We start from the raw sequence: 25323 nt of genomic DNA on the forward strand, positions 1-25323 counted from the left end.
CCTGCTGAACCGCTCTATCGCGGCCTCCCGCTGCCTCGTCGTCCACGGCGTGAGCCCCCCCCCAAACATTTTTTGGGCTTGTCTCTCCCCCGTGCTCATGGCCTCCATCCCTCTTGCCAGACTCTCACTCATCTCCTCCCAGGTCCATCCTCTCTCCTCGTCACGCTGCTTGATCCAGTCGAGGTGGGATCTTCTGTCGCGTACATTCGCGTACATTCTTTTATTTAGGTACACACACGAACAAAAACAACAAAACAAACGATACGTGAAGTCCTGGGTTGAACACAAACCTTCCGGAACAAGATCCCACAAAGTAACATGCCCGCAGGCTGCCTAAGTATGGTTCCCAATCAGAGACAACAAGCTACAGCTGCCTCTGATTGGGAACCACCATGGCCAACATAGATCTAAACGATCTAGAACACAAACATAGAAAACTAAACAATAGAAAATCCACACCCTGGCTCAACATTTAATAGTCCCCAGAGCCAGGGCGTGACATTGGAAGAAGATCACAAAAATAGAATCTAAGAACTTCAGTTTAAGATAAATAATCTATGAAAGATTAAAGTCCACAAAATAATATGCAATTTGTCTGTGAAAATCACATCTTTAATTTCAACACTGTGATATTGTCACTTGCTGCTTCAACAATTTTCACCAGGGCCACGTTCAGGAGGACACAATGTTTTGGAACGTTCAGATAGAAATATACTATGTAGAACAAACATGCCTCTCTGACATGTAGAATAAGAAATCACATCAGCTCTATTTGTGACATTTCTATCTGCAACGTTTCATAATGAACATGGCCCTCGAATGAGAACAAGACAAAAGTATAGACACAAGAACAAGACAAACAGTTTTGTTTTGTAATTATATTTGAGTACACACACACACACACACACACACACACTCCAAAGACACGATGTATCATATAAATCCTCCGTTATAGTTTTTTTCTACTATTCTACTATTTTCTCTGTTACAGTTTGTAAGTGTTGAATGTGTCAGACTGTATCGCCAGGTTGAGGGCGGGTGGAAATGGCGGTGAGTAGTGCGGACGAAGTGGAGGAAATTGAGATACGTTTGGAGAAGCAACAGCTGTGCTGGAACGGGATCAAAATGAAGGACAGTTCTGATGATATCGAGCGGAAGGATGTCTGTAGTAGAAAGACATAGGAAGAAGGGAGATCATGATAAAGAAAGCAGTGGAGCGTCTAGTACAGAAAGCATAAAGACCACCAAGTTAGGAAGCAAGAGTAATGATGTGTCGGAGTGGAAAGTTGTGATGGTGTTTGATGAGACCACAGGACCTTATTTACACCCTATCTGATTAAGCAATTCCGTAGAGAAAGAGATAGGTGAAGTCAAACTAGCCCGGTTCATTGGAAATGGTAGATTGCTAATATTTGGTGGTAGCCATGGTCAGCAAGGGAAGATTCTGCAAATGGAAAAGCTTAATGGGAAGAAGATTAAAAGCCATGTACCTGGTGCTTATGCTAGTTTGAAGAAAATTTGAAAGTTAAAGAAAATGTGAAGGGAGGTAGATTGATTAAGGTCCCGTTTCGCTCAGTTGGTAGAGCATGGCATTTGCAACGCCAGGGTTGTGGGTTCGATTCCCACGGGGGGACCAGTACGAATGAAAATGTATGCACTCATTACTGCAAGTCACTCTGGATAAGAGGATCTGATAAATGATAAAACATGGAAATGTAAAAAAAGGTTGATCAGTAGGAAAGAGGGTCAAATAAGTGAAAGCTTATCAGTGCTGCTGAGGTTTGAGAAGGTTTTGCCTGTAGAAGTACAGATATGATTCCTTAGTTTCAATATCAGACAATTTATCCCATCTCCATTGTGGTATTTTAAATGCCAAAGAATGGGACATGTAGCTGTTCAGTGTAAAGAAAGAAAAATATGTGCCAAGTGTGGAGGGGAATGTGAATGTGGGAGCGATGTGAAGGTTAAGTGTTGTAATTGTTGGGTGAACACAGTGCAGCATTTGGTGGATGCCAGGTGCAGAGAGAGGCTCAGAGATATAGGATCAGTCATGATGTATCATATGAAGAGGCTGTAAGACAGATTGGTGGAACTACAGTGTGGAATGATGGAGCTTCCATGGCTGCTCCTGTAGTAAGTGGACCTACTGTCGGGGCTGGTGCTTCTGCTGGTCCTGGAATGGTTTTGAGACCTGTTCAGAAATCTTGCACTCATGAATGTGCTTTGTCAAAGGACACTTTAATGCCAGGATGAAGGTTATTGTGAATACGGCAAAATAGTTATTGGGGGTAGCAGATGTTACTGTTGAAATGGTTGTTAACATGCTGAATTGTTTCACAATTGTTTCACAATTCCTAGAAGCTGGAAATGTCCCAGTTCTTCCATGGCCTGCACATTCACCAGAAATGGGACCCACTGATCATGTTTGGGATGCTCTGGATCGAAAGTGTGTTCCAGTTCCCGCAAATATCCAGCAACTTCGCACAGCCATTGAAGAGGAGTGGGACAACATTCCACAGGCCACAATCAACAGCCTAATCAACTCTACGCGAAGGAGATGTGTCGCGCTGCATGAGGCAAACGGTGGTCACACCAGATACTGACCGGTTTTCTGATCCACGCCCCTACTCTTTTTTTAAGGTGTCTGTGACCAAGAGATCTGTATTCCCAGTCATGTGAAAGCCATAGATTAGGGCCTAATGAATTTATTTCAATTGACTGATTTCCTTATATGAACTGTAACTCAGTAAATTCTTTTAAATTGTTGCATGTTGTGTTTATATTTTTGTTATGTGTATTTTCTTAGTAGTACAGAATTAGGCAAACCATGATTGATCGCCCACGCCAACACAGTATGTGGCGGCATGCTCCTTAAATGTTTGTTTGCAGACCGCCATGATAACATAGAAGAAGATGAAGAAGATGAAGAAGAAGACTGTATCATCATGCTTTTTCACATACTGACTGTCCTTCTATTACAGCATGGCAATTATTATTATATATATATATATACAGTATATATATATAGACACAGTACCAGTCAAAGGTTTGGACACCTACTCATTCAAGGGTTTTTCTTTATTTTTTACTATTTTCTACATTGTAGAATAATAGTGAAGACATCAAAACTATGAAATAACACATATGGAATGATGTAGTACCCAAATCAAAATATATTGTGTATTTGAGATTCTTCAAAGTAGCCACCCTTTGTCTTGATGACAGCTTTGCACACTCTTGGCATTCTCTCAACCAGCTTCATGAGGAATGCTTTTCCAACAGTCTTGAAGGAGTTCCCACATATGCTGAGCACTTGTTGGCTGCTTTTCCTTCACTCTGCGGTCCAACCATCTCAATTGTGTTGAGGTCGGGTGAATGTGGAGGCCAGGTCATCTGATGCAGCACTCCATCACTCTCCTTGGTCAAATAGCCCTTACACAGCCTGGAGGTGTGTTTTGGGTCATTGTCCTGTTGATAAACAAATGATAGTCCCACTAAGCGCAAACCAGATGGGATGGCGTGTCAATGCTGTGGTAGCCATGCTGGTTAAGTGTGCCTTGAATTCTAAATGAATCACAGACAGTGTCACCAGCAAAGCACCCCCACACCATCACACCTCCACCTCCATGCTTCACGGTGGGAAACACACATGCAGAGATCATCCGTTCACCTACTCTGCGTCTCACAAAGACACGGCGGTTGGAAACAAAAATCTCAAATTTGGACTCATCAGACCAAAGGACAGATTTCCACTGGTCTAATGTCCATTGCTCGTGTTTCTTGACCCAAGCAAGTCTCTTCTTATTATTGGTGTCCTTTAGTAATGGTTTCTTTGCAGCAATTCGAGCATGAAGGCCTGATTCACGCAGTCTCCTCTGAACAGTTGATGTTGAGATGTGTCTGTTACTTGAACTCTGTGAAGCATTTATTTGGGCTGCAATCTGAGGTGCAATTAACTCTAATGAACTTATCCTCTGCAACAGAGGTATCTCTGGGTCTTCCTTTCCTGTGGCGGTCCTCATGAGAGCCAGTTTCATCATAGCACTTGATGTTTTTTGCGACTGCACTTGAAGAAACTTTGAAAGTTCTTGAAATGTTCCATATTGACTGACCTTCATGTCTTAAAGTAATGATGGACTGTCGTTTCTCTTTGCTTATTTGAGCTGTTCTTGCCATAATATGGACTTGGTATTTACCAAATAGGGCTATCTTCTGTATAACCCCCCTACCTCGTCACAAGACAACTGATTGGCTCAAACGCATTAAGGAAAGAAATTCCACAAATTAACTTTTAAGAAGGCACACCTGTTAATTGAAAGGCATTCCTCATGAATCTGGTTGAGAGAATGCCAAGAGTGTGAAAAGCTGTCATCAAAGCAAAGGGTGGCAATTTGAAAAATCTCAAATATAGTTTGATTTGTTTAACACTTTTGGTTACTACATGATTTCATATGTGTTATTTCATAGTTTTGATGTCTTCACCATTATTCTACAATGCATAAAATAGAACAAATAAAGAAAAACCCTTGAATGAGTAGGTGTGTCCAAACTTTTGACTGGTATTGTATATATATTATTTTTATGGTAAAGCAATTCAAAATGTATCATATAGAACAACAAAGAGTTTACAACAGTGTATACAACATTACAAACGACAGTCAGGGTAATACATATAATACATTATATAAACACCTTGTTTTGATAGCTTTTTTGTTATGAGAAGAATACATTGTGTTTATATATCGTTCAATTTAATTCTCAAAAAGAATAAACAGAGGTTTTCTACTCATACATTCACATTAATAAATGTTTTAATAATACATTTACGTTTACATTTATGAATAACACAGCATGGAAATGTTTTGGTATGGGCGTGCATGTTTTCGTCACAAGCATAACCCGGATGTAGAGTGCCAGTGCTGACAAAAAATCATATCCTGTCCTGGAACAGAAAGGTGAGTTTTAAAACAAAAGAAAACCTTTCTTTGAACAAATACTAACTTTGCTTGTACTCGCTTAAATTCTGAGACCAAACACCAGTGAACGTGTGAGTTTGGTATCTGACAGGAATACGGAAGGCACTTAGCTAACTTGTATCTATTTTACTGTCTCGACTGTTGATGTTCAAGCTAGCAAGCTACACTTAGCTAGCGAGCTAATGTTAGCTCGCTAGATAGCTAGTTAACAAGCCATCAAACTGGTAGCTAGCTCGTCGGAAGCAAGCCCTGTCAAATCGTTAACCAAACATTAGCTAATCGTGCTAAAATGTAGCAAACTACTTGGTGTAGCTTCCTAGTTAGCCAGTTTGCTAGCTAGTTAGCCAGCTGAGCTAGTTAGCTAGCCAATCTAGGCTGCCTCGCGTTTGTCTGACAATGGTTTGACAGCTGGTTTTAGTTTGACCGTTTGTGAAGGAAAAATGAATTTGATGCAGTTGGTGTGCGGGAAAAGAGTTGGGTTATTCGTATAATGAATACATGAGTAATTCTCACAGGGGCCCTGTGCGTCAGTAAAATATTTGTTTTGCCAGATTATGAACCCACAATTTGTTATGAAGCCACCCTCCCACAGCTGCCTGTATCCTGCCAAATAGTAACCATCACTTGTCTCCCGTATTTGTTTGCATGAGCTGTGCAGCGCAGTGTCCTTTGCCAGAAACTGAGCACTGTCCTTCGCCAGAAACTGAGCTCCATAGAGAATGTGAAGAGCCAGGCTGAGGGGGTTGCTGCATTGCAGAATAAGGTCCTGCCTCAAGATGAGCAAGCAGTGACATTTTCGATAGGGTTACCACGCACAGACTGAGAAAATTACGGTGGCAGATGTCTTTTAAGTGGGTGTTTTGGGGCACAGCTGGTATTTCAGCAAATAAAATTGACGGAAGATTAGTTTTAGTACATGAAGTGATGTGGGAATTTTCAATCATTCTTTTGTGGTCCTTCAGCATTTTTCCAGATTTTAAACACATGCAGGTTGAAACTGAGGGAGCCATGTTGGAGGAGTTTAGTTGAGCATCTGAGTGGTTTAGTGAGGAATGCTGTGAGACATCATAGATAACAACTACTGGGACACCCACTACAGTCCCAAAAGCTGCCTTCAAGGAGCAGCACTAGAAGTACTCACTCACCTGTCACACACCTGCTCCCACAGACACCACAAAACTGATAGGCCTACACTATTTCAGTGTAAGTGAGAGTTTTGGCTCTATTGATGAGAAAAGGGGGCCTGTGAAAGCCTGAAGACAGGTGTTTAGTTGTGGCTTGAGTGCAGAGACTTCCTCTTGGCAGCTGTTTAACTGGAAACGTCATTTTGGTGTGAGTGGAGTACTTGTCTGACAGGAGTACTTACCTTGATTTGACATGCTGGCCTCATCAGTCAGTGTGGTTGTGCTGAGAGATAGCCATCTCATCACGGTAAGGAAAACCCTGTGGTTGTCAACAGGAATGTGCTTCTCTGTTTGAAGGCTGCTTTTGTACATGCTTCCAGACTGCGTTGACAGGAGAGGATCCTCAGAGCAGGCACAGAGTTCCATTGTTCCATAGTTAAAGTCAGGCTGAGGTCAGTGATTAGGCCAAAATGGTACAAGACAGGCTAGGCATTTTCTGTAGCACAACACCTTCATGACCATGACTGGCGATGGAACACTTCAACAGTTACCAGTACTGCAGTGCCTACCTACAGACGTTTCACTGCACACAAACTCATAACCAGCCATCACTTCCCAGCCAACTCCATCCATTCTATGTTATGTAATGTTAAATTGGACTGCTCTCGGTTTAGCAGAGATGCACTCTACACACCATCCCCCAGCCCGGCCCTCCTCACCCTCCATAGGACAGAGCCCTTTGGTTTATTTACGCCAGGTGCTTCTCTAACTGCTAGGAATAACAGCCAATCGAAGTGCATGGCGGAGGGCAAGCTAATGGAATCTGACAGCAATATAGTGGTAGAGGCCGCTCAGGCATCGTAAAGCTGTTGCTGTTTAAGCCCCTAAATTTGTCGCTAATACCCGCCTGCCTCAGCTCCCAAATGGCCACAGAGCTGTGAGGAGAAGAGCACCGGAGTGTGCGACCAGGCAGTTTAGTTGTGTAACTGTGTCTCTCCACCTGTGTTAAGTATATATGTGGATAAGGGTGGTAATAGATATTTGTGTGTGTGTGTGTGTGCAGCTCCAGTAAATGTGTGTGTGAGTCAGTGTGACATTACAGGTGCAGCTTTAGAAGAAGCCCATTTCTCACATTGCTGATCGCTTGTGTGGGAATGCAACAAATATTGAATTAGTTTGCTGAGAGGATGGAAATTGAAATATGGATTGGGGTCGCAAACGCCTGCCTGTTCTATTGGCTGTTTCGGATGTGCGGGATGAAATGTATTTTGTGTGTGTGTCAGCGTGTGACTGATGCAGACAGTAGCGGTATCTAATGGTTTTCCACTGCTCGTTCCTGCATTCCAATAACAGGATGGGAGCAGGAGTGACACAGACGAAGTGGATGTTTTCAGTCACCTTAAAGAGATGCCAGACTAACACCCAGCCTGCTGCTCTTCCATTACATTATGGCATCCATTTTAAAGTGAAACACAAACCAGGGCCCGGTTTCCCAAAAGCATCATAAGGCTAAGTTCATCGTTAGATCCTTCGTAGGAGCATCGTTAAATCCAAGCTTTTTCCACAAACCATCGTTATTAACGTTGCACTTGAAAATGCTCGTAATTTATCGCCTGCCTCGGACCACTCGTAGAACTGCTAAGTGCGTCGTTAGATGCCCACCCACGTCACTTTATACACAGAAGATCTCCACTAAACATAGAATCAAATGGTTTATCTGTCTCTCTGTGACCGCCGATAACTTCAGAACAAAGTTGATTACAAATACAAAGTTGTCAATGTCTATGCAATTGATTACAAGCTACGTATAAAAATATTATTCAAATGAAAACCGAGATGACTGCATTCAAATATAAACAGTAAGCTATAGGCTTATTTCAATCATATTGAAATACATTTAATGTTCAATCAATTGAGTTCTATTTTGCTACTTGTAGGCTACTCTAATTTGTCTCAATATATTTCATGATGTGTAGACTAACGTGCGCAATGATGTGCCAAATCGGTCATTTAGCGCCTCAATATTTGCAACCTCAGGTGGTAACTTCTCTCTAGGAACAAATCTGTTGTCAGTATTGGGAATTCATTCTAATGTTAAGGCAAGATTCCAATGTTAAAGTTGATCCGAGAGCAGCACTCCCTTTCTATTGATCCTATCAGTATCGACACATGCTCCAACGACGCACTTAGCGACCGTTCTCTCTGCGTGGTGTTTTGGGAAACGCTTGTTACATCTTCGGCCGTTGTAGGAAAGATGCATTGTTAAAACACTCGTAAGCCTAAATTCCATCGCTATCGAGAAACCGGGCCCAGCTCACTCCATCAGCCATTTAGATTTATTTAAATGTGCTGCTGTGCTGTGCTGGTTGCGGTTTAGTTTAGTGAGTGTGTGTCTGGCTGGCTGGGTGTGGAGAGTGTGGGCTGGAGGTCTGCCTGGTCTGGGGGCTGGAGGCCTACTTCTCCCTGGCCGGGTAGCCTTGCCGCTGACCCCGGGAAGCTATCTGAATATCAATGACAATGCAGTGATTTAGAAGCGGCCGTGGCCCCAAAGTCAGATCTAATCCTGCTGGTATTTACTGCCATTTGAGCTTGGAAAGCAGCAGTAGACCATCTTGCTGTTGTGATTCGAGACCAGTTGAATTCTAAGATAATTTCCATATGGTTGTTTGGTATTTGGGGAATGAATCACCCATCTAGGGGTAGTATGTCTGAGGATTGGGTGAGAGACGGGGTTTAAGCGCCGTGCAAATTCGGGGTCAAAGGTGAAATTATACAAAGAGAGGCCCAGCCAGACAGAGAGAGAAAGATAAAAGAATGAGACTTTACAGAGTGAGATACTAAACTATTGTCGAGTAAATTGGGAGTGAGAGCAATGGGTTTAATGCAGGAGGAGTGTTATGTGGAAAGATGGAGATTTAAAAAAAGAAAACATAATGAACAAATCTAGATGGAATGAGAAAATGAGTTATATAGTAGGTGAGGTGGAGGTATAGAGAGAGAGGGTGGAGAGAGCGAGAGAGAGGTGGAGAGAGACAGGTGGTGGAAGAGGATTGCGGTAGTGAAATCGATAGTTCATACATTTCTGAAATTGAGTTTTTTTTTTTTGGGTCAGAGAAACAGGTATGGAGGGTATAATATGAAATGGCTCTGGCTGAGGACCGTTACTCGAGCAGCAGTATCGATTCCTGGGCCGTGTTCAAATTATTGTTGGGTGTTTTTGTCCGAGGCCCTTGCTCTGTGTCCCTTAAAGAGCTGGGGACAAGGCCGGACTAAGTTTTTGGGTGCCGACTGACTCTGTCTTATCGCTTCCCCAAAGCGGCCCACTTTTTCCAGTCATCAAAGAAGCTAGCTGGGAAATATAATGTGCTGTCTCTCAGAGGACATCACTAGAAAACGGAGATTTCCCCCATGGCTGTCCTTCTTCAGAGAGTCAATGGCATTACAGCATAAAGAGAAAATAATCCTGTTTGTGTTTGTTTCTGTGTAGGGTTGTCAGTGTGTGAATCTGTGTTTGTGGCTAAGTGGATTTGAGTATGTCTCTGTTGTGGGAGTGGGCTTGCATAGCCTATGTGCAGGAAACATACGTTCTTTGCACACTTGTGTGATTGAGTGTGTATATTTGTGGGGGCAGGTTGGAAAAAGAACCCCAGGTTGCAGACTCTTTTCTCTGGCTGAATGGCAGTAGAATGACAGCAGATTGCTCTGTGGATTCCTCCATGCTGCACTTAGCCGTTCAGTGTGTGTTCAGCCAGACATGATCAGTGAAATTGCAGCTGGTTGTAGCCTTCGTTGCTGGAGGATTTTTAAGGTAAAATGGCATGTAATTCCCAGCCTGCTGTCCTTGGCTCTGCTCCTGCTTTCAGAAAGCCTTCTCTGGGTTTGGAATTGGGGGACAGGGGGCTGCTTGCTCTTGGAATAATGTAGGACAACTTTCTGGTACTCCTTGAGGTTCAGTAAAGAGTTAGTGTTGTCTGTCTCTACTAGCAGACTCTCTCCTCCCCTCCTCTCTCTAGCGTCTGTCCCATCAGTATTTTCATCCTTCTCTCTCTCCCTCCATCCCATCTCTCCGTCTCTCCAAATAATGTCAGGCTCATGCAATATGTTGTTTCCCCACTTGTGTGTTAATGAGGTGGATGAGTATTCATGAGGCAGAGCTGACATCGTTGTGGAGATCTTGTCGAGGGAATATGGAGTGGCAGGGCTAGACATGTACTTTTTTTGCTTGTCATGTCACTAACACCATTTTTACATTGTATGATGCGAAGAACCACTTTACAAAATAAAATCTTTGTTACCATAAACAATCAGACAAAAATCTAGGCTACACTCTTCCTATTGGCTTCTTTGCATATTCAAGCCTGTCTCAAAATATAACACTGCCCCTTTAAGGCTCTCCTGGAGGATGTTTGGCCACCCTTGGTAGCCTATAAAATATTGCAAAATTACAATTACAACCAAATACTTTTTTTGTCTTTTATAAAAGAATTCCCTACAGGGTACTTTAAAGTTTGTTAAATATAGCAACTTACCAAGACAGTTAGTAGAAAGAAAGCACTTCTAGCTACCCTACCATAAAAAACTGCATAAACAACACAGCCACACATCAATCAGCAATGTTTGTTGTTGTCAGGGCAACAATAGAACATTATATGCTGGAGCAGAATTCTAGTGTCTGAAAAGGTACAGACAACATGTTACTGTACTGTGTTTTATGTCTGTAAAGGGTCGCGGTAGATATAACTTCCTTGCCCGCCCCTAATGGTCATACATATGTAATAGGACCATTATTATGCATTATAAATTAATGTGGAATTTTATTATTTTTTCTTATCATTTTAAACGGAAAACCGGCAGTTTAAATGTTAAGAAATTGTCAATTTGGCACATCCCTAAATAAAACTTTAAAATATTATTCCAATGTTGTCCTCTGATCTAATTCTGATCAGAGTAATTGTTTTTATATTGTGATTTTATGTGGATATTTTTTTTTCTTGTCCATTCCGACAACTTGTCCTAATTGTTTTTTAAAACTTGTCCCGGACAAGAGGACAAGCGTTAATGTCGAGCCCTGGACTGGTGTGCGTATTGAGATGGAAGGATTTGATACTTTCACTTCATATTTGTTTTCTACATTGAGTTTTTAAGTTCTTGTTGCGTGTTTTTCAGGACATTTGGCAGGGATTTTTTTGTGTTGTGTAGCGTACGTATTGTGTGTGTTTGTGTGATGGCAGGTTGAGTGATGACCCCATGCCCCCCTCTCCTGTCCCTGCTGAGGGTGTCTGTGCTGGGGCAGAGCAGCCAGGTAGCAGAGGACATAGGGGGTACCGCTGAATGGGCCTCAGTCTATCCCCCTCTCTTCTCCTGCCTTGGTCTCTAGACAAAATGACACCCTGGGAAGTCTCTCTCCAGGGAACCTCCACGCTTTCACCGTTCCTTCTTTCTCCTTCTCCTTCTCTCCGTCTTTCTTATTTTCCTCCTCCAAGGATATTTTCTTTCAGAGAACAGATCGCGCTCAGTGCTGTGATGTTTGGAGCAGTTTTACCTTCTGAAGGACATGTGAGAAATACAGCGCTGCCCATTTTAGAAATGAAAGCTCAATGTATTTGATGTATGCTGTGCTTACATCTCTCCTCTCACATGTTGCCAACATACCTCTCACTTTCCCCTCCTCTTCTTTCATTATGTCAGCTTTGTTCTGCTTTTCATTTTAGAGATTCTCTACCTCTTTCTTTCCCTTTTTCTTTTTGCTTGGCAGCCTTTCATTTGGATTCTCTCTCTCTCTCTCTCTCATTCTTCCTCACTCTCTTCCTCTCTCCTCCCTTGCTCCATACCTTTGTCTCCGTGGCAGTGGATGTCAGACCCCTGCAGCCCACCACTAAAGCAGCTCATACGATCTGTCAAATCTTTGATCTCACGCCATCCCTGCACTGAGCCACGACAGCGAAGTGTATGGATGTTGCGGCACAAGAAAGAAACATGTGCATGTGACTGTGTGTCATTGTGTGTGTGCTCAAAAACCTTTCATTTGGCAGTGTGAGCCTGTCAGCATTTGTGGGAGAAACTCTTAATAAGAGGGAAGATCTTGTCCTCTCTCTGCTTGTTCCTGTTGGTCTTTTTCCTAGTGTGTCCTTTCCTTTGTTCTGTCGTTCGATAGAGCAGTAGTTTTGTCAGATGATATTTAACCTGTCAGCTCCAGACAGTATGACAGATCTCCAGTCTCATTCTCCCAGACATGCTCCCTATGGTCAGGGAAGGGTGGGGGCTGGTCAATTCATCAACACTCTATTACAGGACCCCTCCATCTTCATAAATCCACTCACCAGCTATCTATAGGCTATACACAACCCACTGCTATAGGCTTTATACAACCCACTGTCACTTCACCTGTCTCATCACTAAGGCTGAACGATTTTGGAAAATAATCTAATTGCGATTTTTTGCCCCCAATATTGCGATTGCGATTTAATATGCGATTTAATTTATTTATCCTTTTTCCCCTACAAAACATAATGAATGATTTAAATATGACCAACACAATAGTATATACATTTAGTGTGAAATGTTCTTTCCCATAGGCTGGGTCTATTTGTTAGAATTAAATTCAAACATGTATGACTTGAAATAAATGACATTTTTATTGAACTGCTCATTACAGAAACATCTGTGGCTTTGCCACTGTGCATTTAAATAATTTAAACAAAGGCATGAACTTTGTAAACACTGTGTGCAAAAGGTACAGTCTTAAGAAAAAAATAATTTTAAATTGTATGTATCTTACTGCTCCCAAGTCAGTAACATTTCACACAACTGAAACAAGGAATTTGCTTTGAAAATATTTTGTAAAATCAAAGTAAATAAAGTTATAAATAAAAAATGAGAAATGCACTTTTAATTTAGACAAACTATTTTTTATAAACGATTTGAATATTATAATATAAAATAGATGAGCCTCACTTATCTCAAGTACACAACAATAACACACCACACAGACTAAAGTTCACTACGAGTATGGCACTGCCAGCCATACTTATCCAACAGTTCTGTTCTCAGTGGCTCACAGGTTTTTTGCTAAGAAAACCAGAATATTGACTTTTTCTGGCTTCAAGGATGAGCGAGTGCAAGTCACAATATTCCCTCCTGTGCTAAAAAGACGCTCTGAGGGAGCGCTTGTAGCAGGTACACAAAGATACTTGCGTGCCATGGTGCACAACTGTGGGTAGCTGATCTTGTGCACCCTCCACCAAGCCAATGGATCATCTTCTCCATCAATGGTAGGAGTCATCAGGTAATTGTTTATCTCTGCCTCTGCGACTGAGAGGCATCATATCTTTGGCTATGAACTCGGTTATTGTCCGAGTGATTTCTCCGTGCCGTTTTGAATTACGTTCATACGGAGTGACACTTTCGAACATTTGTCAGTGATCCCTGTCTTGAGGTATTTGGCTTGTCTCGCGCACTGATGCTCGGCATTTTGGTCATACAACTGTCATGCATTGATTTGTGGTATTTATTTAAGTGCTGAAACAGGTTTGTAGTGTTACCCCGTGAAGTAGCAATCGGAGCACGGCATGCTCTGCACAACACCTGACGCTGCTCAGCATCTTCTTTTTTAAAACCAAAATAGTTCCACACCACCGACGTGCTGTTCCTCTTCGATATTAAAGTATCAGCTGTGTCAGTTTCTGACTGTTCCGTCGAGCAAGAGGCCATTGCGCTGGACAGCATGAAAAGTCGCGTCACGTGACCACCTCAAATCGCGCACGTTGCGATTAGAAAATCGCGTTCAGTCAAATCGCGATATTATCGCGAATGCAATTAATCGTTCAGCCCTACTCATCACTCACTAAAACTGCTGCTGGGATCACTAGCAAGAGCTTGTGTTGTTGCTCAAGTTGATGAGCGTGAGGATAATATTCAAGGCCATGGAATGGGGTTGCACCCTGACTTTGGGGGTTGCACCCTGACTTTGGGGGTTGCACCCTAACTTTGGGGGTAGCAGCCTAACTTAAGCCATTACAGTGTAATTGAGCCAACCTTCTTGGGGGAAGCTATGGAGGCAGACGGCCCTTTGAATATGCCCCACTGTCATCTCCTTGGACACCTCAGGGTCCTGATGACAGGGAAGGACACTCATCTTGTCTGTGTGTCTGTCTCTCTGTCCCTCGCTCCTCTGACAGTGTGTGTGGGCCGTGTCCTCGCCCCCCTCTGTCCGTTCGCTCTCCTCGCCCCTCGACTGATCAAAGCCCCTTTGAGGGTTCTGAGTGGTTCTGAGCTAATAGCCGATAGTGATCTGATGTGTGCGTGTGTCTCCTCAGTGATTAGACACCCAATGACAGGCTGAGCCAGCCCCATTAGGCCCCAGCCAGCCAGCCTGCTTTTTTGATCCTTTAAAGGGGCAATCTGCAGTTGCGAAATCCATTTTAAAAAACGTATTAATGAATGATAAGTACCCAATTGATTCTTGAAGAATATAGCTTATAAATGCCTCATGAGCTTAGTTCAACTGTCGTAGCCTATCAAAACCCAAAATATAAGCTTGTTTTACTCCACTGTTTGTAAACTAAGTGTAAACAAACAATGTATAGCCTTGCATCCATAGCTCTGCCTATGAATTTGATAGTGGTTACATTTCTCCAGCCCCATCCCTCAACTGCGGATTACCCCTTTTAATGTTGCACCTTCCCCACCAGCCGAATCAATTATCAGTGATTAAAGTTAGTGTCAGTCTTTAGCGCTGAGCCATACCTCTCCTTCCCAACGTGTGGCACAGAGGCCCCGAGCAGAGCTACTGATCCCAAGCCAGCTCTGTGGAGGGACATATGTAGACAGCTCTAAGTATAAACCCTGTCCTCAACTCTGATCCCCAGACAGCAAGGTGACAGCGTACTGAAAGTTGGCAACACTCCCAAAGCCTTAACCTCAGCGAGGAGGAAGAGGCATTGCATTACATTATAGGATAACTGTATAAAGCTATCCTTTTGCTTAGGTTCTTATCCAAGCTGAGATGACCCTGCTTTCAGAAGGAGATACAAGGACAGGGCCTTACGTTGCAGAATGTTATTAGTGATTCTTATTATTGCAGTTAAAGAGATTTAGGACTTGCAGGGGGTTATAGAAGATAGCATAGAGATGTATAAGATCTGAGCCCTTGTCGCTCAGTCCTCACACCCTCCACTCCCCCCTCTCCTCCAGCCTCTCTAGAGTAGAGGACTGGCCTTGGTGGTGGCACAGGCGTGTGTGTGTGTGTGTGTGTGTGGATTATTGTGCAGCAATGCAGCGCAGTGAGGCGTCTTGTAAAAAAAAAAAAAACTCTCGACTGCAAGGTCACATCTCTTCTCTGCCTCATCCCCTCATCCTGGCCTATAAATATCTAACACCATAATACCTCTCCTCAGCTACACACACCCCTAACCCTCTCTGTTGTGCCCTGAAATCTCGGGAAGGCACACCTCCCACACGCTCACATGTCTTTGCCTGTAGCATTTTGACAAGTGAATAAACATGCTTGCTTCGTTGCCCCCCTGCCTCCCAGCCTCTACTTAACGCATAATGCTCTCCTCTCTTCCACCTCTATCTTATCTGCCCCCCACTTGTCCTCTACTCTCCCTCTAACTCTACCATATCTGACAGGCTGTAAGTGGAAACCGATCTGTGTAGGCTGGTTATGGATCCCCACCATCACTGGGCTATTACCTCTACCCTGTCATTACATATAGATAAGACCCACCTCTAGTCTTTAGTCTATCTATAGAAAACCTAGCTAACCGCTCTCTCCTTAGGCTCTGAGACAGGTGTGGGTTGGACCGGTAGGGAGTTCTCAGTTTGGATTTAAATGTGTACACCTCTGAATTAGGATGTAAATACCTTTTGCAGATTTGGTGGGTGTAGCTCTCTCCTGGTTTGGGGCTCAAGCCACGATCTCCCTTCCTATGCCTCCCTCCCTGTGTTGTCCAGTGAGCAGCAGCAGTGTTCAGTAAGGAGAGATGGTAATCTGCCGTAACCTTGGCACTCTCTGGCTCTCTGCTCTCGTTGAAGAAGATAGATGGCCCTCCTGGAATGGCTGGTATTGTGGACGGTCAGAAAAAAAGAGAAGAGGGAGAGAAATGGATTTAGAATGGGAGATTTGAAGGAGAGGGATAGAGGGAGCTAGTCTGATAGTGGAAAAAGGAGAGAAAAAGTGATGTAGAAAGAGATGGTGCTTGAGTGGTTAGGAGATGAAGGGAGGACGAGTTGGGAGTTTATGAAATGATGTGAAGGAGAACGGGTCAGGGGGACTGTGTTTATCTGAATGTGTGTATGTCTAAACATGGCCAAGGATTAGGCTTGGATTAGCACTCATCACAGTCCTCACCCATTATCTGACTCCCACACACGCAGTAGTCGTACATACAAAATTGTCTGTTGGTTTAATCCATTTGAATTCAATCACTTTTTGACAGCATTCCTTTTGATTTAAACACAACTTTCCATACATGTTTTCCCATGGAAGAAGTGGCCAGAAAGTGACTTTTTGGACCTGATTGCCAAAACATTAAGAAGATAACGGTGCTCAAAGTTGATCCATTATGCATACCATACCATGAGACCTCCGTGTCTTCATCACTGGAAAAGATAAATGGTTGAGTTTAAATAATATCAAATGCTTACATTTACATTTACGTCATTTAGCAGACGCTCTTATCCAGAGCGACTTACAGTTAGCGCATACATTATTTTATCGAACCCACAACCCTGGCGTTGCAAACGCCATGCTCTACCAACTGAGCTACATCCCCTGCCGGCCATTCCCTCCCCTACCCTTACAAACAGGGTTGTCAAACTATTTAATAACTTAACTGTTAATAAAAAATGTAATCGACCAATTATCAAAAAATACACAAACTCCAATTTTGGGGATATTCGTGTATGTTGTAGTTTAGACCCTACTTGACATAATGTGTTTTTTGTGTTGAGCCCGCCATCGGTTAAGACACAACATGCTCTTGAATACAGGCTGGTTGGTGTCATTTCAATCATAGAACAATTATTCATAGAATGGACCTATCACTTCAGACCACTGCAATTTAGCTGGTATACCATTGAAATGTAAATTTAATTGAAATTGTAACTTCTAATTACTACCACAAAGATGGCCGCTGGTCCACCAACCATCAGATGTTAACTTAAATGGTAATGTCTATACCAGGGGTGTCAAACTAATTTTAGCTCAGGGGCCACATGGAGGAAAATCTATTCCCAAGTGGGCCGGACCGGAAAAATCATGGTATATATAACTTAAAAACAACAACTTCAGATTGTTTTCTTTGTTTTAATACGATCAACATACAACATAAAGCTGGAGCCTGAGGACAGTGTGTCCAAAATAGTACAAGCACAACATCACTATTAATCATAAAACACGTCAAGTTTATTTGACAATTCTAAAGAAAAAGAACACAAACACACAATGCCTCAGTGATTAACAGAACTGTTTCACAGATCACAGAACTATATCAGGGTGTCATTTCTCAGGCAGAAATGTAGATAAAAATAATGAAATCCTCTTCCCCAAACAAGTGCAAGAACCACAGAGTCAAGAATAGGTTAAATATACAAATAAAATAAAATAAATTAAAAACAATAGCACATCAACATAAAAACATATTAACATAAATCTGAAAGCGTTGCTCAAACTCCCGTAACAGTCCCGTTATTTTATCTTTGAACCGCTTCATGTCTGCCACATGTTGGGTCGCGCACACATTTTTCAGACAGGGGAAGTGAGCTGCATCACCACCGGCAAGTTGCGTCTCCCACAATGACAGCTTCAACTTGAAAGAACGTATGCTGTCATAATACTGCGTGACAACTTTGTTGCGCCCTTGCAGCTGTTTGTTCAATTTATTCAGGTGCTCTGTAACATCCACCATAAATGCAAGGTCCTGCATCCATTCTGCGGAATGAAATTCTAACACTGGTTTGCCCTTTTCTTCCATGAACTGTTCAATTTCTTCTCGTAAATCAAAGAAACGCCTCAGCACAGCACCTCGGCTTAACCATCTTACCTCAGTGTGGTATGGCAGGCCATAGATGTGGTCTTTCTCTCTGAGAAGGCTGTCAAACTGACGGTGATTCAGGCTTCTGGATCGGATGAAATTAACAGTTTGGATGACCACCTTCATGACGTTATCCATCTTTAATGACTTGCAACACAAAGCCTCCTGGTGCAAAATACAGTGAAAAGTCAAAAAAATCACGTCCTCCATTTGCAGATTGCACTTTCTCTCTGAACTTTGTCACAACGCCTGCTTTTTTCCCGATCATTGAGGGCGCACCATTTGTAGCCAGGCTGACAGCGCGGGACCAGTCCACTCCGACCCTGTCCAGCGCGCCGACGAGTGCGGTAAAAATATCAGCTGCTGTCATTGTATCTGTCATCGGCACCAACTCCACAAACTCCTCGGTGACGGTCAATGTGTCATCAACTCCGCGGATGAAAATGGCCAGTTGTGCAACATCTGTAATGTCCTTGCTTTCATCAATTGCAACCGAAAACGCAATAAATGACTTTACTTTTTGCTTCAACTGGCTGTCCAAATCCACTGAAAGATCGGAAATCCTGTCTGCAACTGTGTTTCTTGTCAGGCTGATATTTGCAAAAGCCTGCCGCTTTTCAGGGCACACAATCTCCGCTGCCTTCATCATGCATGTTTTTACAAATTCACCCTCACTAAATGGTTTTGAAGCCACTGCGATTTCATTAGCAATGAGGTAGCTAGCTTTCACTGCAGCGTCACTGATGTCTCGGCTGTGAGTAAACACAGACTGCTGTTTCTTCAGACCCGCCAACAGTTCATTCACCTTCTCTCATCTCCGCTGTCCTTGAAAGTTGTCATATTTGTCGGCATGAAGACTCACATAGTGGCGACGAAGGTTATATTCTTTCAGCACTGCAACATGCTCTGAACACACCAAACATACTGCTTTCCCATTCAATTCCGTGAATAAATAGGATGACCATTTTTCTTGGAACACTCTGCACTCTGCGTCCACTTTTCTCTTTTTTGACAGAGACATATTGGGGCAATGAGGGTGCCAAAGCACATAATGTTAAAAGTAGAAGCCGTAATAAATATTGCGGGCAAAACAAAGTAGCTCATTGGCTGCACGTGCTTGACCTACTTGCTCTGCCCCGGTATAAACAGTTTGCTTGCTTAACACAATTGCTATTGCGCCATCCAGTGGACGCAATTGGAACAGCAGTTTATTTTATTGAAAAATTGCAGCGCATTTTTATACTTTACAAAATTATTATTATTATTTATTTATTTTCAAAATCATCTCGCGGGCCGGATTAAACCCGTTTGCGGGCCTGATCCGGCCCGCGGGCCGGACGTTTGACACCCCTGGTCTATACTATTATCTATAGTTCTATGATTTCAATAGGTTTCCTATGGAGGATTTATGAGTATCATTTAAAACAACAGATATTCCCATTCAAGGCAACATTCCCTCTCCAACCATCTTTGTGGTACCATTTGTAAATTGAAATTCCCATTTCAGTACATTTAGAAGCCAAAACATGACACCTATTCAAGAACATGTTGTCTCAACCGATGGCGGGCACAACACAAACTCCAGGATGTAAAGTAGGGTCTAAGCTACAACATATGCGAATATGAAAACAAACCCAGAAGTTTACGCGTTTTTAGATAATTGAAGTTTTAAGAAGAAAAAAAAAGACCCCTTGACTTTTCCCACATTTTGTTAAGTTACAGCCTTATTCTAAAATGGAATCAGTTATGTTTTTTCCTCATTAATTTACACACAATACCCAATAATGACAAAGCAAAAACAAGTTTTTTGATATTTATAAGTTGAAGTTTTCACTAATAAACAGATTTGTACTACAGTTCCTGTCAAGATGCATATTTCCATACACAAAAGAGCTGTGCATAAGAACCATGTGTATCCATAATGTGTGTCTAGGTCTGTGAGCACATACTGTTCCATTCTACATGTTCCATTTTAGTCATTTAGCAGAAGCTCTTATCCAGAGCGACGTACAATTAGTACATTCATCTTAAGATAGCTAGGTGAGACAACAACACATCACAATTGTATCAAGTACATTTCCCTCAACATATTTCTTCCAGATGTTTTCGAAAGATGGGCAGGGACTCTGCTGCCCTAACTTTAGGGGGAAGCTTATTCCACCATAAGGGTGCCACGACAAGTTGCAGGAGTTGGATGGCAGAAGCGGGTAGACCAGCCAAAAGAGATTTGCAGTAGTCTAGACGTGCCTGGATTAGGACCTGCGCCGCTTCCTGTGTGAGGGAAGGTTGTACTCTGTAGAGCATAAACCTGCAGGAGCGAGTCACTGCTTTGATGTTTGCAGAGAATGACAGTGTGGTCCAGGGTCACGCCAAGGTTATTTGCACTCTGGGAGGGGGGCACCTTGGAGTTGTCAACTGTGATGGAGAGGTCTTGGAGCAGGCAGTCCTTCCCTGGGAGGAAGAGCAGCTGCTTTTTGTTGAGCTTGAGGTGGTGGGCTGACATCCAAGCTGAGTTATCTGCCAGGCACGCAGAGATACGTGTCGCCACCTGGCTGTCAGAAGGGGGAAGGAGAAAAGTAGTTGAGTGTCATCTGCATACCAATGATAGGAAAGACCATGAAAGGATATGACAGAGCAGAGTGACTTAGTGAAAAGAGGAGAGGGCCTAGAACCGAGCCCTGGGGGACACCAGTAGTGAGAGTACGTGGTGCAGACACAGAGAGTCCGCTTTGGCAGAGTGGAAAGCCTCCGTGACACAGAGGAGAGCGGTCTCGGTTGAGTGACCCAACTTGAAGCCTAACTGGTTAGGATCAAGAAGGTCATTCTGAGAGAGATAACGAGTGAGTTGATCAGAGATAGCACGCTCAAGTGTTTTGGAAAGAAAGAAGGGATACCGGTCTATAGTTGTTGACGTCAGAGGGATCAAGTGTTGGTTTCTTAAGGAGGGGAGCGACTCTGGCCATCTTGAAGTCAGAGGGGACGCAGCCAGTGGTCAGGGATGAGTTGATGAGGGAAGTGAGGAATGGAGAAGGTCTGTAGAGATGGTCTGGAGAAGGGAGGAGGGAATGGGTCAAGTGGGCAGGTTGTTTGGCAGCCGGACATCACTAGTCGCAGGATTTCATCTAGAGAGAGAGGGGAGAAAGAGGTCAAGTAGTTCTGTGTGAGTGGGACCAGTGGACTAAGTAGGCTGAGTGAATGAGGAGCGGATGTCGTCAACCTTTTTTTCAAAGTGGTTGACAAAGTCGTCCGCAGAGGGAGGGAGGTAGAGGAGTAAGGAGGGAAGAAAAATAGTTTCCCAGGGTTGGAGGCAGAAGCCTGAAATTTAGCGTGATCGAAAGTGGCTTAAACAGAGGAAGAGACGGTAGAGTGGAAGGATGATAGGTCCTCTGGAAGTTTAGTTTTCCTCCATTTCCGCTAAGCTGCCCTCAGTGTGTAAGTAGTGATGGGGGTATCCGCTGCTTAAGCCACTTTCTATCACGAAAATCAATACAGTTGCATATTGGGATATTATTTTTGACGATATATTGTATTATTTTTTATTTCAATATTTTTACATCCTTTTTCTCCCCAATTTTGTGATATCCAATTGGTAGTTACGATCTTGTCTCATCGCAGCAACTCCCCAACGGACTCAGGAGAGGTGAAGGTCGACAGTTATGCGTCCTCCGAAACATGACCTGCCAATCCGTGCTGCTTCTTAACTTACTGCTCACTTAACCCGGAAGCCAGCCGCACCAATGTGTCGGAGGAAACACCGTCCAACTGACAACCGAAGTCAGCTTGCAGGCGCCCAGCCCGCCACAAGGAGTCGCTAGAGCACGATGAGCTAAGGAAATCCCCCGGCCAAACCCTCCCCTAGCCCGGACGACGCAGGGCCATTTGTGCGCCACCCCATGGGGCTCCCGGTCACGACCGGCTGTGACACAGACTGGGATCGAACTGTAGTGGCTGTAGTGGCGTCTCAGCACTGCGATGCAGTGGCTTAGACCGCTGCGCCACTCGGGAGTCTGTATTGTTTTGACAATATCGCAATGTTATTTTTGCGCTAGTTGGCTGTACCTGCACCAAAACTCCAGTATTTTTCCTTCATATATTGTTTTCCAACTTCTTTTTAAATAGGTTGATCAAAACTCATTTTCTCATGGCTCTTTGTTGTCCCTCTGCAGCAGACAAATGGTGAGCAATATGCTTGGAACATCGAATGGCAATAAAATCACATTATCGAATCGCAATACATATAGAATCGTGAGAATCGCAATACATATCGTAACAGCACCTAAGCACCTAATTATTGTGATTAATATCGTATCGTGAGGTCCCTGGCAATTCCCAGCCATAGTATTAAGTAGCCGCCGGAGTGGCCGCTCACCTGGACAGGAAGCTAGTCTATCGTAGACGACCTCTTTGAATTACTCTAGGCATATTACTCCTTTTTGGCCGTGTGTGTGAGTAACCCAGAGCCTTCACTGTGTGTGTGTGTGAGTAACCCAGAGCCTTCACTGTGTGTGTGAGTAACCCAGAGCCTTCACTGTGTGTGTGTGTGTGAGTAACCCAGAGCCTTCACTGTGTGTGTGAGTAACCCAGAGCCTTCACTGTGTGTGCAGTAGTAGTAGTAGTAGCAGCACAGGGTTGACTGGCCCAGTTGGGTTCATAATTATGACAGTTTTTCACTCTTAGTGGCTCTTTCTAAACATAGTCAAGCGCTTGATGTGACCCCCTGGCGAGCTGCCACTCTCTAAATATTCCTATTTTTCAAGTCTTGGGGGGTTTCAGCAGCAGTGAACCTGTGAGGAACAGTCTTTTCTTCCTCTCTTTTTTTTCTCTCCTTCATTTTCCCCGTATCATGGCTGACGTTTCTTTTTATGTCTATCCCCATCTCTCCCTGTCCCTTTCCGCCCTCTGCTTAATTTTCTTCAATCCTTTCTCGTGTCGTTTTTTAAATCCTCTCCTTGTCTTGCCGTTTGTTTGAGCTGCTGCTCCCCTTCCCTGTCTCTTTTTCATCAGCCTGTAGTACATCCACCCATCTTTCATCCTGCCCCCTCCTCCATCTCCCATTCTTCCTCTCTCTTTGCCTTTTCTGCTTTCTATTATTTTTTTTCTGTTTTATTCTTACACTTTTGTTTCCCCACTACTCTCCTGTCTCTCTCAGCTCCATCTTCCTCTCCTCCCTCTCCCTCATTCCCCTCCTCACCATCCAATCCCTGTTCTCTCAAGCTGAGGGATTGAGGAGATTTAGGTTGGCTCTGCCATGGAGTCTTGACAGGATGGATGGCAGTGGGTGTCTGTGTTGTCATCTCATCTCCCCTCCCCTCTCCAACCTGACTAATCGATCAGCCTCACTGGTGGACAGACAGACAGACAGGCCGGGGCAGGGAGTGCAGAGGCAAGGAGTGCAGAGGCAAGGAGGGTGACAGGGTTAGGCCCCAGCGTTTACCCAACCTGATTACAGGATCACACACTGCAGGTCAACCCTCATTTCCTGGAGTCACAACTCATTACCACACCGCTGACCAACACCTATCAGTCAGGGAGGGAGGGCGGGAGGAGAAGAGAAGGGAGCGTGAAAGAGTAAGGCTGGAGAAGGATACATAGATAATGAGTACAGGTCAGAGAAGGAGGGAGTGAAGGAGGGATGGCCAGAAGAGATTTGAGGAGGTGAGAGAAAGCACAGTCAGAGTAAATGATCATCGGTCATAGACAGGGAGAGGAGGATAGCTGTTGCAGTGAGCCAAGGTGATTTTAGTCTCTGATTCAGACAGTAGAGGTAGCAGTAGTAGGTCGAAGTAGCTGTGCAGCTGTTATGTAGGTCTGAAGGCTGGTTTGGCCAGATGACCTTCACTGTACAGACCAACCAGGCAGGCTCTGCCCACCACAGGAGCACAGAGACATAGCCTCTCCACCTCATACATTTGACACATTAATTTGTACACAGTCTGACTCAATCACAGCATATTGTCAGACCTAAGTTTCTCTCAATCCCCGTTTTGCCTGTTAAAACGGTGCTTTGAACCAGGAGGCATTAGAGGGATTTTGGAGACAAAAAATATCGATCGGACTCATACCTCTGTTGTTGCCAGGTTTTGAATACACATCTGCTTGTCCAGTCAATAAGAACACTCACATATTCATTGCAGGTGAGCTATTGATCAAGCCTCTCTCCCCCCGACACACACACCTCTGAGAATAGCACTTTCACATTCTGTGCATGTATTTTACCTCTATATTTTGCATCTGATTGACATTTGTATGACTGGTATGTGTAAACCTGAGGGTGTTAAGATGATTTCATTCATTCCTTCAGTCCAGCTCTCTTCTCTCTGTATTTCTTACCCAGGGGCTATGGCAGGGTCTGGATTAAAGAGAGGGGGAAAGTGTTCTTTATTCAGAACATGTCACAGAGAGAGATTGTTAGTCAGAATGGTATTTGTCATGTGAATTTCTATCTCTAATTCAACCTAAGCTTGAATCATTACCAGAGGTTGTAAGGCTCTGGTTTTAATCATCAATGATTCAAGGTCCATAACCACGAACAAGGATTTTTTGTATGTTTATTCATGGGGAGCTCTGGCGCCAAAGACACAAACATACGATTATATACCTCCTGACCTTGACTCCTCCCACCTTTAGGTGGGTTTTCTAAACAGTTTCCGCCTTCCCCTTCACCCTTGAATGTTTAGTACCGCCCCCTCTGTTAGTGGGTTGACACTACATGATAATTCTAACATTTATACTGTATTTGGGGTGAAATCCTTTAGTCATTATTCTTAAAATCCAAATTACTTTAACAATCCACCCCTTTGACTAAATATTCCCACATTCAGGATAAATGTATTTTACAAGCATGATTAATCTCAGAGATCACATCAGAACTAATAAACATTTCAACCAATTGCGGTCTTTCAGAGTCCAAATCCTCGTCATCCACCAAGCCTGGAGGATCATTTTTTTCTTTCCCCTGGTCAGAGTCCGGAGTCAGTCCATCTCTCATCATTGTTTAGATACTGCATTTCACCTACGCCTGACTCACCAATCCTCGGACACAGGGAACAAGACAACAACCACATAATACAAGAATACCCATACAAACACTGACCGCTCCTAAGATGGTGGCTGCTAGGGTTTTCCATTTACCAAATATTTCATCAAACCACCCTATCCACAATGTACTAACTTCTGAGTTCAGTTCAT

The 25323-nt window shown here is 43.5% G+C and overlaps 1 protein-coding gene across 1 annotated transcript in view; it reads left to right on the forward strand.

The window, feature by feature from the left end:
• Nucleotides 1–4894: 4894 nt before the first annotated feature.
• The window catches only part of LOC311103422 (speckle-type POZ protein), an 80021-nt gene continuing 59592 nt past the window's right edge, over nucleotides 4895–25323 (forward strand). The window contains exon 1 of the mRNA XM_084144987.1: nucleotides 4895–4955. The gene's annotated coding sequence lies outside the window, so the exon portion shown is untranslated. The remainder of the gene's footprint in view (nucleotides 4956–25323) is intronic.

This window comes from Coregonus lavaretus, assembly GCF_964263955.1.
Source record: "Coregonus lavaretus genome assembly, chromosome: 28".
In the NCBI taxonomy this organism is placed as follows: domain Eukaryota; kingdom Metazoa; phylum Chordata; class Actinopteri; order Salmoniformes; family Salmonidae; genus Coregonus; species Coregonus lavaretus.